The sequence below is a fragment of the Pseudonaja textilis genome, chromosome 3, assembly GCF_049901715.1.
Source record: "Pseudonaja textilis isolate UNSWEBS1 chromosome 3, rPseTex1.2, whole genome shotgun sequence".
NCBI classification, from domain to species: domain Eukaryota; kingdom Metazoa; phylum Chordata; class Lepidosauria; order Squamata; family Elapidae; genus Pseudonaja; species Pseudonaja textilis.
In genome coordinates this window covers 57,883,221-57,895,422 of record NC_141992.1, presented here as the reverse complement: position 1 = coordinate 57,895,422, position 12,202 = coordinate 57,883,221, and the positions used below count along the sequence as shown (strand labels likewise).

Sequence of the window (12,202 nt, the reverse complement as noted above, 5' to 3'; positions counted from 1 at the left end):
TTCTGATTTTTTGCCAAAATTTTTGGGTAGTTTTACAAGACCACCACGTGTGGAAAAATGTTCCTTCAGTGCTTTTGCATTTCCAACACCTTGAGCTCATGTTAGGGTTCATCTTCGCCAACCTCGAAGGGGGTAAGTGCCATCTATATAACATTTTATACATATTTTCTTTGTACGCCGCGGATTTCGTAATCTTGATGTTTCTATTCCAGATCTTTTCCCATTCTGTTAATGTAATGCTTCTTCCAATATTCCTACTCCACGTTATCATGTTCCCTTTCACTATCTCTTGCTCTAATTCTACCTCCAATAAATATTTATAAAATTTGGAGATATTCTTTTTATTTGATCCTAATAAGATTTTATCTAAATATTGTAATTTGCTATAGATTCCAAACTCTTTGATATCTTGTTTGTATCTGCTATGGATTTGTATATATAACCACTGGTCAATTTTAAATCCCTGTTTCTGTAAGTCCTGTCGAGTTCTTAATTTTCCTAAAGGGTCTAATAAATCTTTATATTTAGTCATTTTTGTTATATCCAAATTGTTGGGATGAACCATTGCCTCCATTGTTGAAAGCCAAATCGGAATTTTTGAATAATGTTTTTTGCATATTTTTTTCCAATTAGTTAATAATGAATCTCTAATAAGGTGTCTATGAAAATACGACTGTTTAGTTTTCCCCACATCCCATAGAAATGCGTGCCACCCCCTCTGAAGATCGTGCCCTTCTAAGGCTAAAGTTCTTTTATTGAGTAAATTGACCCAGTCTTTTAACCATAATAAGTTGGCTGCCCAATAATATAATTCCCAATTTGGGAGCGCTAGCCCCCCTCTACTTTTTGCATCTTGTAAAGCCTTAATATTGATTCTAGCTTTTTTCCCTTGCCAAATAAATTTAAGAGTTACCTTATTTATATCTTCAAAAAATTTTTTTGGTAATTTAATTGGGATTGTCTGGAATAAGTAAAGGAGTTTTGGTAAGATGTTCATTTTGATCGTGGCAATCCTGCCCAGTAGAGAAAGCTTCAACTTATTCCAAGATTCTAGTTCTTTCTTAATTTGCTGTAATAGTTTATCATAATTATTCTCTTTGAGTGATTTACTATGTGGTGTTAACCATATGCCTAAATATTTGACCTTTTTTGTTGCCTGTATCCCCATGGTTTTTTCTAATTCTTTCCTCTGATTCTCTGTTAGATTTTTAGTCAGTAATTTTGTCTTATTTCTATTAATCTTTAATCCTGCTACTGAACCAAATTGTTCTAGTTCTTTTATTAGGTTATGTCCTTTTTCCATGGGTTCCTCTGGGAAGAAAACCATATCGTCTGCAAACGCCTGTAGTTTATATTCCTCTGCTTTGACCCTAACTCCTTGGATTTCAGAGTTTTGTCTTATCCGCGTTAACAGTGATTCTAAAGCAAGTATAAATAGGAGGGGTGAGAGGGGGCAACCCTGTCTAACGCCCTTTTCAATGTTTAATGGGCCTGTTTGTTCACCATTAATTAGTATATTGGCCTGTTGGATATTGTAAATTGTTGTGATAATGTTCTCAAATTTAGTGCCCAGACTCATGTTATAGATTTTTTGTATTAAAAAGTGCCAATGTAAATTATCAAATGCTTTCTCCGCTTCTAAAAACATGAGTGCAAATTGTTTCTCTGGATGAACTTCATAATATTCTAAGACGTCAATAACGGTTCTTAAATTATTTTTGATTTGGCGGGATGGAAGGAAACCATTTTGTTCTTCATGAATGTATAAATTTAAAACTTGTTTTACTCTATTCGCTATAATTGAGGTAAATAATTTATAATCAGCGTTTAAAAGTGAGATTGGTCTATAATTGTTGATATATCTGGCATCTACATCCTCCTTCGGAATTAATGAAATCAACGCCCCCCTCCATGAGTCTGGCATTTTGGCTGCCAAAAGTACTTCGTTAAACACTTCCAGCATCAGTGGCCCTACTAACTCTATTGTGGCTTTGTACAATTCTACTGGAATCCCATCTGGACCAGGGGATTTATTATTACTTTGATTCTCCATTGCAGATTTCAACTCAGACCATGTAATATCCTTATTTAATAATTCTTTGTCTCCTTCCCCTATTGTTTTATCATTCGTATTCTCCAGATAAGTTCTTATTTTGTCTTCATTGATTTCTTCTTTTTTATATAATCTTTGAAAATAGTTTATTATAATATCTTTTTTCTTCTCAATCTCATGTTGTGGTATGCCTTTCTCGTCTATTAGTTGGTGTATCAGTCTCTTTTCTTTTTCTTTTTTAAGTTTATAAGATAGCCATTGTTAGTGTTTGGGGATAAACCCCCAAGCAGAGTATGCAGCAGCAGTCAAGCCAGGCAGGCAAATGAGAGAGAGAGTGGGCCCAAGAGTTTACACACACTGGAGACAAAAACACTGTTTGTAGTTATAAAATAGTTATTTATTGCACACAGAGATTAAGAAGTGTCATTCAGTCCATATATCATTATCCAGTATATCCATCCAGTTATCAAGTCCATTAAACAGTAAATACAATGTCTTTATCTGCTAGTAAATCTTCTTCTTAAGATACCTTTCTCTCAAAGACAATGCTGAATCCACAGCTCACCAAGCAAACAGTCCTTGTGTTCAGTAGAGAGAGGTATCTTGCACAGTAGACATCTCATACAGGAGTATACAGCAGTAGGCAGGCAGACAGCAGACAGACCAGACACCAGTAACACCAGGAACCAGGAACTCGAAACCAGGATCAGAAACCAGGTGCATCCAGAAGCAGCAGGGTCTATTACGTTTCCCTTCCTACCTTTATTAGTGCCTGCAACCGCACCCACAATGACATTGCAGTTTCTTGCTTAAAGCTACATAGACACTTAATCCTAGGTTTACATATTTATTCAACCCAAACCTGGTTGGTGTATCCATATACCCAACATTCTCCCCTTTTGGGTGATATAAATATGTAATGCCTTTACATCCTAAACCCATATTTTTCACAACTCTCTAGGTGCTTAATAGTACCTTGGGCTTTAGTAAAATGATCAGCTACATTGTCCTCCGACATGCAGTACTCCAGCTGTATCAATTTACTCTGTACAGATTGTCTTACATTAAGATACCTCAAATCTGTATGTTTACTTCTCGTTTTAACTGCAATATTAGTGGCCATTTGAATTGCTGTCTGATTATCTTCATGTACTACTATAGGGTAATTTACAATTATACCCATATCCTTCAACATTTGTTTGTACATAATCAACTCAGTACACAATAAAGATAAACAGGAGAATTCTGCCTCCATAGTAGACAAACTTATATGCTGTTGCCTTATAGACTTCCAGCCTATTAATGTCTTACCCAGCATTATGGCTGTTCCTGAAGTCGACTTTCTTGTATCTCTTTCTGATGCAAAACTAGCATCTGCATAAGCACTCAATATGAGATCACCTTTTGGCTCTAAATACAATGCATAGTGTAATGTACCTTTTAGATATCTTAGGATTCTTTTCAATGCTATCCAGTGACATTGAAGCGGATCATTATTGTGTCGTGCCAGCTGATTAATACTAAAAGCAATATCTGGCCTTGACCAATTGCTAATATATGATAAGCTACCAATCAAAGATTGATATAATGCCTTATCACATTTGGGACTTTGAGTATCCATTTTGCAAATATCCTGACTCATAGGAGTCTTTACAGGCTTACAAAGTTCCATCTTATAATCTAATAGCAATTTAGATATCTTATCTTCTTGAGATATCTTATACCCTTTCTGTGTTTTCATTATATTCAAACCTAGATATCTCTTTATCTCACCTAATTGCTTGATTTTTATTTTCTTGGCTAATGATGCAATTATTTCATTTGCTTCATCATTAGTCTTAGTTATCAGAGCAATATCATCAGTAAACAACAATAATAATGATACTTTCCCATTCTTTTCTCTCTTAAATAGACATGGGTCGGCTAAACCAGCTTTAAACCCTATATTGGTCAGTTCCTTCACAATATACTGGTTCCATTCATAGCCCGATTGTTTAAGACCATAAAGGCTCTTCTTTAATAACCAACAATCATTATTATTGTCTCCTTTAAATCCATTAGGCCTTTTCATATAAACAGTATGTCTTAGTGGAGCATGCAAGTAAGCAGTTTCCACATCTAAATGGTTAACTATATATTGCTTGCTTGCTGCCCACACTAATGCTGCCCTTAAAGTTGCTGCTTTCAGACTAGGTGCAAATACTTCATCATAGTCTTTTGCACTTTGTCTAAAGCCTTGGGCTACTAACCTTGCCTTATGGATTGTGTTTCCATCCTTATCTGTTTTTATTTTAAAAATCCATTTGCAGCCGATGGGTTTTTCATTACTAGGTAATCTCACGTTTTCATAAACTTGCATATCCTTCAAGGATTTCAATTCCTTATTAATTGCTGCATACCATTTTTCTTTCTCTTTAGAAGGATATCTTTTTATCTCATCCACAGTACTTGGGATTCTATTTTCCTGGCACACTATATTAGCCTGGTATCTATCAGGCGGTCTAGAAATACGTGTAGTCCTTCTGGGTATTACTGGGCTTGGTTGAGTTACTACCTGTTCCTCATCCTCAGCTATTTCTTCCTCTAGGGGCTGTACTTCTTCCTGTACTTCTTCCTTTACATTATTTTTAAAGTTACAGGGATACTTAATGGGATTTCTGTAGGATTCAATAACCACCTCGTTATTGTTATCCTGCTCTAACTTATCCCATCCTACGTGCTCTAGAAATTGGGCATTAGCACTACATAACACCTTAGATGTGCCTTTCTCCCAAAATCTATATGCCCTATGGTTAGCTTGGTAACCAACGAAGAATAATTGTTTAGCTCTATGTTGCCCTTTACGCCTGAGTTGTGTAGGGATATGCACCCATGCTGGTGCACCAAATGTGTGCAGGTAACTCAAATCAGGCTTCCTGCCATGCCACATGGTGAATGGTATTTCACCAGTGGTTGAGTTAACAACGTTATTTAATAAATTATTAGCACACATTGTGGCCTCCCCCCACAAAGAATCAGGTAACCCAGAATCAGTTAACATAGTACGGGTCATTGCCTGCAATGTTTGGCCTCGCCTTTCAATATATGCATTGTGCTGTGGTCTGTATGGTGCAGATGTCTTATGAGCTATTCCAGCTGCCTTTAATCTACTCTGGAATTTGCTATTGACAAATTCCATACCATTATCTGTCACCAGGGTTATAATTTGCCGTTTGGTTTTTCTTTCTGCAAACTTTAACCAGTTGAAGAAATGTTGATATGTTTCAGTTTTGCTTTTCATTAAGTAGCAAAACCCATATCTAGAGTAATGGTCCATAATGCTCAGTATATACCGAGCACCCCCCATGCTGGGTTTCTTTGGACCTAAAATGTCTGCAAATACTACTTCTAAAGGTTCTTTAGTTTTGAAACCATTTAGCCTATTTGCAGGCAATATTTTACTCTTATCTTCACAACAGACATTACAACGCAAATACTTATCACAGGGTTTTAGCCTTATCCCTTCAGATAACTCTACTGTACGTTTTAGCATTTTAAAATTTACATGCCCCAAACGCCTATGCAATAAATGGATACATTCATCATGAGGCTTGATATTATTAAATACAGTCTGTGCCTCCCCTTTCTTACTATCACGTAAGACATATAATGCTCCATTTAAAGCTGCAGTTACCTTTTTGCCGTCTCTTTCCAGTATGCACTTATTATTCTTAAATGTAACTACATATCCTAGTTTATCTAATACTCTTACAGAAAGTAAGTTCATTTTTAACTGTGGTACATACAACATGTTTATATTCTGGTTTAAACATGGACAATTAGCAATACCTTCACCCTTGGCCTTGAGATGCCAACCGTTAGCAAGTGATATACGTTGTGAGCTTGTAGACATTTTTATAAACTTTGCCTTATCTCTCGTGATGCAGTGGGATGCACCACTGTCCACCACCCATAAATCATTCTTCATATCACAATTGCCAAGCATGGCCAGTTCAAAGGATTTCTTTGGCTTCTTTAAATTCTGGCTTTTTTCTTTTCTGCAGAATCTTGCCAAATGTCCTCTGCCTCCACAATTAAAACGCTTTTTAATTGTGTATGCCGTTGAAGATAACTTCTCTTCCTCCGGGTGCTTCAGCTTACATAGCTGGTTTCTTTCAGGCTTTGAAGATAATTTCTCTTCATTAGGCTTATCTGCTCTCAGCTGGTCACGTTCACACCTTCTCCTGGCTTCCTCTAATAGCCTGCCGGTTATCTCAGTTACTGATAAGCTGTCTTTTGGTAACACCTCTAATGCAGTCACAAAATCATCATAGCTTCGATCCAAAGAAGACAGTATGATATATACTTGTTGCAACTCATTAAATATAAGCTCTTTTTCTTGCAATTCTTGAAAAATGCTTTTCATACAGTTTAAATGAGTTAACATGTCTCCATTCTTCTCAAGATGTGTTCTAAACAGCTTCCGTGTAAGATTGATATGAGCTCCTACACTGTCTCGAACATAAATCCTTTTGAGATTATTCCAGCAGTCTGCAGCATTTTCCACTCCACGGATATGAATGAGTTGCTGGTCAGACAGGGTGAGACCTATGATGCACAAAGCCTGTTCATTCTTTCGTTCATAGTCCTGTATCAGTTTATAATCCTCTTCATCATTGGGATTTAAATTAGATACATCTGGTGGGTTTGTTATTATGTTCCACAAACCTTCTCTTCGTAGAAGTAAACTACATTTCATTGACCATGAAACATAGTTTGTTCCATCTAGTCTGGATATCATGGACAGACTTGGCAAATTTACTTGTGCCATTGCTCTTGTGAAAAATAACTATTTAACAAACAGTTTGTATTTACAGTAATGTGCAACTCCCACCAGCTCTCACTGCTATATCCTGGTTAGTTAGACTGTGCACACTGCTGGGCCCATAACCAATGTTAGTGTTTGGGGATAAACCCCCAAGCAGAGTATGCAGCAGCAGTCAAGTCAGGCAGGCAAATGAGAGAGAGAGTGGGCCCAAGAGTTTACACACATTGGAGACAAAAACACTGTTTGTAGTTATAAAATAGTTATTTATTGCACACAGAGATTAAGAAGTGTCATTCAGTCCATATATCATTATCCAGTATATCCATCCAGTTATCAAGTCCATTAAACAGTAAATACAATGTCTTTATCTGCTAGTAAATCTTCTTCTTAAGATACCTTTCTCTCAAAGACAATGCTGAATCCACAGCTCACCAAGCAAACAGTCCTTGTGTTCAGTAGAGAGAGGTATCTTGCACAGTAGACATCTCATACAGGAGTATACAGCAGTAGGCAGGCAGACAGCAGACAGACCAGACACCAGTAACACCAGGAACCAGGAACTCGAAACCAGGATCAGAAACCAGGTGCATCCAGAAGCAGCAGGGTCTATTACGTTTCCCTTCCTACCTTTATTAGTGCCTGCAACCGCACCCACAATGACATTGCAGTTTCTTGCTTAAAGCTACATAGACACTTAATCCTAGGTTTACATATTTATTCAACCCAAACCTGGTTGGTGTATCCATATACCCAACAGCCATCTTCCTGGTTTATTGGCGTGTTCAAAATAATTTTGTTTGGACCTTCTCAAGCTAACTTCTATTTTATCTTGTTCAATTAAATTCAGCTTATGTTTGGCTAATATTAACTGGTTTTGTAGTCCTTGGATCTTAGGGTTTTTTTGTAATTGTGTTTCTAAGTCTTTGTTGTTGTAATACGTTTTGTCGGGCATAAGTTCTCTTGTTTCTCATAGCATTATAGGAAATTGTTGTACCTCTTATAATTGCTTTCATAGTATCCCAAATATTCTGTTTTGAAGTTGTTTCATTATTATTATCTTTTAGGAAATAGTTTAGCTCCTCTTTCAGCTTATTAATATACTCTTCTTCATTTACTATTTGGGTGTTGAGTGTCCATCTTTTTTTTATTCCTCTCCTATCTCTCCAAATTAGCTGTATTGGGTTGTGGTCAGCCCATTCATTTGGTAGGATTTTAATTTCTTTTATTTCATTAGCCAAATCCAAATCCATCCAAGCCATATCTATTCTAGTCCAAGTCTTATGTGGATTAGAATAGTATGTAAATTGTTTCTCTTCAAGATTCCGTTCCCTCCATAAATCTTTTAAATTTAACTCTTTCATCATTTCCTTACATGCCGCAGAAAGTTCCCTTTTCCCCTTCTTGTTTTTTCCCATATTACTGTGGTCTTTTTGGTAGTCTGCAATGGAGTTAAAATCGCCAATCAAGCAAATGTTCCTTTTTTCAAAGCCTACTATTTTTTGGTGGAGGTGTTTAAAAAATTTCCCCTGGTCTTCATTTGGGGCATAGATTGCTACAAGTAAAAATGTGATGTGGTTTATCCAAACTTGTATAACCAGAGTTCTTCCTTTGGGATCCGACCAGGTTAATTCTGCCTTTACATCTTGTTTTACATAAATTGCAATTCCTTTTTTCTTGTGTTTATTGGCCGGTGCTGTAAAAAGTTTCCCTAATTTTGGACAAATTAGATGTCTTTCATCATTTTTTGAAATATGTGTTTCTTGAAGACATATTATATCTGCGTTATGTCGAATAAGTTTTGAAAATATTCTTTTTCTTTTTGATATTGAATTTAATCCGTTTATATTGATGGAGAGCAACTTCTTCCCCTCCACCATTTATCTACGTCTGCTTAGATTTTTGCCTAGTAATGATTCGGTTCTCTTGTTGTTGTTGTTGTGGGATTTGCTCTTCTCTCCCAGGTTGTGGTTTATCACTTCCTGAAATTGGAGAAAGTCGTTCCTTTTGGGTTCTGTGATGATATCGGTCCTCCTGTGGTCTCCTTTTAAGTTCTTCTTTAGTGGATTGACCATTCGTATCCGTGAGCTGTTGATAAAAATCTTGGGCCTGTTCTCTCGATTCTATTTTGATTTTCCTCTCTTTCCACGTAATTAACATCCCTTCCGGGATTAACCATTTAAATTGGATTTCTTTTTTATTTAAATCATTAGCTAGAAATTTATAATCTTGTCTTATCATCCTCACTTTCTTTGGAATTTGTTTTAAAATCATAATTTCTCTGCCTTTATATGATATTGTTTCCTCCCTAGACATTTTCAAACTTAAATCCCTCAGACATCTCCTAGAGAAGCAGATATGGATTTCTTTTGGACAGTTGTTGCGTCTGGCATAGCTTGTGCTATCCCTATATACCTCATCAAACTCTTTAATTAGATCATCTTTTTCCTTTCCTAACCATTCAGCCAATATTTCTGCCATCAAATGTTCCAATTCTTCATTTTTTGCTTCAGCCACATTCTGGAACCTTAAATACGCCATTGCTTTGTCCATCTCGAGGTGGACCAGTGAGTCTTCCGTTTCTCTAAGTACATTTTTAAATTCCTCATCCATCCTTTCAAAGTTAGTCTCCATGCGTGTTGTTCTACTCTCTATATCTTTTATTTTCACTTCGTTTTTCTCCATGGCTTGCTGTAGAGACCCTATCTTACCCTCCACCTTCGATATATCCGCTTTCATTTCAGCCTTCAGTTTCCCCATCTCATCTTTCAATTCGCTTATATCTGCTCTAGTTTCATTGTGATTTTTAATCATCATTTCTTGCATTTTAGATATAGCTTCCTGCAAGGATAATAGGGAAGTTTGTATATTAATGTTGGGGACATTAGGCTGCTTTTCCCCTGTTAAGGACTCCTCAATAGTTTTTTGAGTTGTTGGTGGGGTGGGTGTTAACGTAGTCGATAGAGTTGGGGTAGCCTTCCTTCCTGTTTTTAAGGCCATAGTTGTCGTGGATGTCATCTCTCTAAGTATTTGTTTTTGTTGATGCACAATTTTAGATATATTATCCCAAATCACCATTCAGTGTTTGGGTCTTGTATTTGAAAGTCTATTCGCGTATTTCAATTTAATATCTCACTCCACAGTCTTTTCCCCTATATCATAAATAGATATCTGCTACAGTATTCTAGTCTATGTAATAAGAAAATTGGTCAGCAATAGTACATCAATTAACACTTTAAGGAATTAATCTTAAATGTCTTAAGTAGCCTAAATAATTTATAAATAGTTTATATCAACAGAGTTTATCCCTCTTTACTATTAATACTTACAACAGTAATCTCTTAACTCTATAATAATAGTATATCCCCCTCTTTTTCCCCCCCCAAATAAGTAGAATTATGTAAGCTATTTAGGAGATACAATAGGGAGGCAGGGGGCAAAACAATAAGAGAAAGGGTAGGAGAGAGATTACCACAGCTTCAGAGAATCAACAAACAAAAAGCAAGGAAGTCATCTTAAAGAGAAAGTAGTGTCAAATTAGTAATATTAAGTAGTACCACGTAATAAAGAAAGCAAGTTGGGTGAGCTAAAAGTCCATCCTCCAGCTAGAGAATTCTTTTCAGCCTTCCAATCAGCAAATGTTGTAATGTGCTGACTAATCTGCAGTCCCAAAACCGTCTTTCCCAGCCTTCTGTTCGCCTCTGCCTTCTTCCTCTTGCTGCTTCTTCTTTCTTTGCTTTCCAACTATTAAATCAACATACAAATCTTCCAAAGTCCAATATAATGCTCAGTTTGTCTTCTCCACAGTATTAAAAAGATGTAATAGTCATGTTGTGCTCAGATCTGAGGATTCATAAGACTCAATCAGTGTCAGTATTCTTTCACCTCCGTCGCCTCCCTCTTCTCAAATAAAGTCAAAAAGAAAGGTCCAAAAATCAGATGAAGCCCCTCACCAATTCCGGACCTCCGATCTCCTGGTTTTAGCAATCTCCCTCTTTCCCCAGAGCTTCCCTTTCACAGGGTAAATCTGTGCTTTCCCTTTTGTGCTTAGGCTTTTCCGCTGTCCATTATAATCCTTTCATTTTCTCAACTGCTTTTCTGGCCGCTCTCCGCCCGACTTCTGAGAGGTGCTAATCACAACCAGGAGAGAAGAATTTATGCTGTCATTCTTCTGTCATTCTGCTCTCTTCAGTCTTCAAAGGATCGAAGTTATAAACTGTTTCTCTGTTCCTGTTACTCTCGGCCTCGCAGGCTGTCACTGTTTGCTTATTCACTCAAGTGGCAGACCGAACTTGAAGCCGCCATAGGATGACAGCTTACTCTTTTGCGCCGGGCTCGGGAGCTTCCCTCTTCACTGTCGGGGGGTTGCCTTCCCCCCTCTGCAGCTCGAGGTTCTCCACGTTGACACGAACCTCTCCGGGGTTCGTGTATCCCTGGGGGATCGCTCCTGGCGCCAGAAAAGGTGTTCAAAGACTGCAACAGTCTTCTTCACCTCCGTTCTCCCTGTCCTGCCACCGGAAACCTCCCCTAATTCCTTAATTTTCCGGGAAAACTAGATTCATTTAACAACTGGGTTACTAACTTATCAACCTGCAGTGATTCATTCAGCAACTGAGGCATGAAAAGTCATAAAATGAGGTAAAACTCCCTTAACAAATGTCTTACTTAACAACAGAAAGCTTGAGCTCAATTGTAGTCGTAAGTCGAGGACTGCCTGTATATCCATAGTATGATAATTTGAATCTGGCCATTTGTGCCAAGGGTTGCTAAAAACTGGTAACTTAGATTTCCCATTTTTGTATATATAATAATGTAAAATGTATGCCCAAATCCCAGTGAACCTAGGTGGTTTAGAATGGCTACATTTAGGAACAAAAACCAATGCTACTATTGCTTTGGTTGAACAAATTTAAAAGAAAAAAAGTACAAGATAGTACAATGAACTCAAAGAAAGGATATCTGGAGGGGAACCAAAAAGAAGAAGTGGCATCAGTCATCCTCATCAAAAGCCTGAGTGAGAGCAGCCAGATACTTAAAGTTCTTTGGAATAGCAGTAGATAGGAATCCATTTGAATTTTGTAGGGATTCTCATTCTAGAGGGCAGATACTGCTACAAAGAAGTCCCATACCCAGAGTCCTGACAGATAATCATTGTTTATTTGATGGAACCCAGAGCATGCCAAACCTAGATCAAACTGACTGGGAAGATATGATGGGACACAGATAATACCTGAGGTGACCATGTTGGGCTTTACAGGTGATGGATCAGTGCCTTGAATCATGCTCAGAAGTTGAAGTCTTTTGTGTTTATAGTATAGGAATGTATAGGTTATGTTATCTCACTA

General features: G+C 37.2%; 1 protein-coding gene across 3 annotated transcripts in view; it reads left to right on the top strand.

Annotated features, from left to right (window-relative positions):
• Positions 1–12,202, top strand: part of MKNK1 (MAPK interacting serine/threonine kinase 1) — a 37,676-nt gene that overhangs the window by 7,344 nt on the left and 18,130 nt on the right. The window lies entirely within an intron of this gene.